At 43.6% G+C, this 3,294-nt stretch overlaps 1 long non-coding RNA gene across 1 annotated transcript; it reads right to left on the reverse strand.

Annotated features, from left to right (window-relative positions):
* Positions 1–1,449: 1,449 nt before the first annotated feature.
* LOC311138187 lies at positions 1,450–2,329 on the reverse strand. The gene is made up of 2 exons (XR_014614030.1): positions 2,192–2,329; positions 1,450–1,955 (listed from the first exon to the last, which is right to left on the reverse strand). It is a non-coding gene; the product is annotated as an uncharacterized lncRNA (long non-coding RNA).
* Positions 2,330–3,294: the final 965 nt, after the last annotated feature.

A 3,294-nucleotide genomic window follows, 5' to 3' on the forward strand; every position in this document is an offset into this window, starting at 1 on the left:
GTGTTTGGGATCATTGTCATGCTGAAAGACCCAGCCACGTTTCATCTTCAATGCCCTTGCTGATGGAAGGAGGTTTTCACTCAAAATCTCACGATACATGGCCCCATTCATTCTTTCCTTTACACAGATCAGTCGTCCTGGTCCCTTTGCAGAAAAACAGCCCCAAAGCATGATGTTTCCACCCCCATGCTTCACAGTAGGTATGGTGTTCTTTGGATGCAACTCAGCATTCTTTGTCCTCCAAACACGACGAGTTGAGTTTTTACCAAAACGTTATATTTTGGTTTCATCTGACCATATGACATTCTCCCAATCCTCTTCTGGATCATCCAAATGCACTCTAGCAAACTTCAGACAGGCCTGGACATGTACTGGCTTAAGCAGGGGGACACATCTGGCACTGCAGGATTTGAGTCCCTGGCGGCGTAGTGTGTTACTGATGGTAGGCTTTGTTACTTTGGTCCCAGCTCTCTGCAGGTCATTCACTAGGTCACCCCGTGTGGTTTTGGGATTTTTGCTCACCGTTCTTGTGAAAATTTTGACCCCATGGGGTGAGATCTTGCGTGGAGCCCCAGATCGAGGGAGATTATCAGTGGTCTTGTATGTCTTCCATTTCCTAATAATTGCTCCCACAGTTGATTTCTTCAAACCAAGCTGCTTACCTATTGCAGATTCAGTCTTCCCAGCCTGGTGCAGGTCTACAATTTTGTTTCTGGTGTCCTTTGACAGCTCTTTGGTCTTGGCCATAGTGGAGTTTGGAGTGTGACTGTTTGAGGTTGTGGACAGGTGTCTTTTATACTGATAACAAGTTCAAACAGGTGCCATTAATACAGGTAACGAGTGGAGGACAGAGGAGCCTCTTAAAGAAGAAGTTACAGGTCTGTGAGAGCCAGAAATCTTGCTTGTTTGTAGGTGACCAAATACTTATTTTCCACCATAATTTGCAAATAAATTCATTAAAATTCCTACAATGTGATTTTCTGGAATTGTTTTTCTCAATTTGTCTGTCATAGTTGACGTGTACCTATGATGAAAATTACAGGCCTCTCTCATCTTTTTAAGTGGGAGAACTTGCACAATTGGTGGCTGACTAAAAACTTTTTTCCCCCACTGTATAAAGAAACTTGCCTACAAACCCAACATCAGCCACTATTGCAGTATTTGCATTCTCGGACCTGAGGCTTTCCAACAAGCTGAAGAGAAAAGGCTGTGTTCTTTACCAAGCATGTCTGCGCAACACTGATGCGCAGCTCTGGGCAGGGATTCGCTGCTGGCAATTGTGGTGACGTGTAACAGCGTTCCCGGGCCTTGCACGAGGGCAGAGACGCAACGCAGACGCTGTCCAAACTGCCCTAAAGAGGGCGCTGCTACTCTGTCTGATGATATTCTCCTTTCAAAATAACCCCATTCTGGTAGGCTACACACAGTCAAACAAGTAGACCTACAGTATGTTGTACAATGTTTTAGAAAATCTTTAGTTTATTTTCGACAGAATCCCTGGACATAAATCTAGTAAGGCCTGACCAGAAGTAAGAAGCCTGGAAGGTAAGGACTTCTATGGCTCTAGCATGAGAAGTTAGGAAAACGACATTTACTGTATGAAATGCTATGTTTTCACCATCATTCTATTTCAATTATTATCACACACCCATGTTTGACTGGTAGAACGAATGAAAGACATTCATGAAAGGACTAGATGGATAATAATGTACATGCATGGAAAATAAGATCTGTACAACTTGGTGTACAAGTCTGTATGAAGGCCGTATACAAAGACCAGGGCATGGTGAATATTCCCTGTTGTCTCATAGTGAGATAACAGTACAGACTTGATGAAGGCTCTACTGGCTGTTGGATGCAGTTGGATGCTGAAGTTGGATGCTGAATGTACTCTTGAACTCGCTCTCAAATAGATCCTTTAATCTTTCGCCCATCCCACGAAACTCTGCATTGTCCTTCAGAAAAAAAAGACAGACACAATTGTATAGAAAACATAATAAATAAGGTAGAAATGCAATTAAAACAGCTCATTTTGCCTAATGCAGCTTTGTTACGGATTAAACAAAGGCACATTTTTAAAGTGTTATTCATGCATTAGCACAAGTAAAGTTGACTAGCATAATTCCAAGATTTATTTTTAAAATGTTAGCCCTGAGTCTTCACATTGGATACTGCAGTAGTGCAGTCTTACCCTGTTAAATGTGGCACAGTTGGTGAAGATAAGCAACACGTCAGACACAAAGTGTTGCACTGACTGGTAGAGATTCTGCTGCAGCTTCTCCACAACCCTGTCCAGCCATATAGGGGTCTTAATCACACTGGTGTAGTTTCTCACCTGGCAATGAAACATACAGACAGAGATATACAGTGAGGGAAAAAAGTATTTGATCCCCTGCTGATTTTGTACGTTTGCCCACTGACAAAGACATGATCAGTCTATAATTTTAATGGTAGGTTTATTTGAACAGTGAGAGACAGAATAACAACAAAAAAATCCAGAAAAACGCATGTCAAAAATGTTATAAATTGATTTGCATTTTAATGAGGGAAATAAGTATTTGACCCCTCTGCAAAACATGACTTAGTACTTGGAGGCAAAACCCTTGTTGGCAATCACAGAGGTCAGACGTTTCTTGTAGTTGGCCACCAGGTTTGCACACATCTCAGGAGGGATTTTGTCCCACTCCTCTTTGCAGATCTTCTCCAAGTCATTAAGGTTTCGAGGCTGATGTTTGGCAACTCAAACCTTCAGCTCCCTCCACAGATTTTCTATGGGATTAAGGTCTGGAGACTGGCTAGGCCACTCTAGGACCTTAATGTGCTTCTTCTTGAGCCACTCCTTTGTCGCCTTGGCCGTGTGTTTTGGGTCATTGTCATGCTGGAATACCCATCCACGACCCATTTTCAATGCCCTGGCTGAGGGAAGGAGGTTCTCACCCAAGATTTGACGGTACATGGCCCCGTCCATCGTCCCTTTGATGCGGTGAAGTTGTCCTGTCCTCTTAGCAGAAAAACACCCCAAAGCATAATGTTTCCACCTCCATGTTTGACGGTGTGGATGGTGTTCTTGGGGTCATAGGCAGCATTCCTCCTCCTCCAAACACGGCGAGTTGAGTTGATGCCAAAGAGCTCGATTTTGGTCTCATCTGACCACAACACTTTCACCCAGTTCTCCTCTGAATCATTCAGATGTTCATTGGCAAACTTCAGACGGCCCTGTATATGTGCTTTCTTGAGCAGGGGGACCTTGCGGGCGCTGCAGGATTTCAGTCCTTCACGGCGTAGTGTGTTACC

Source organism: Coregonus lavaretus (genome assembly GCF_964263955.1).
Source record: "Coregonus lavaretus genome assembly, chromosome: 2".
Taxonomy (NCBI): domain Eukaryota; kingdom Metazoa; phylum Chordata; class Actinopteri; order Salmoniformes; family Salmonidae; genus Coregonus; species Coregonus lavaretus.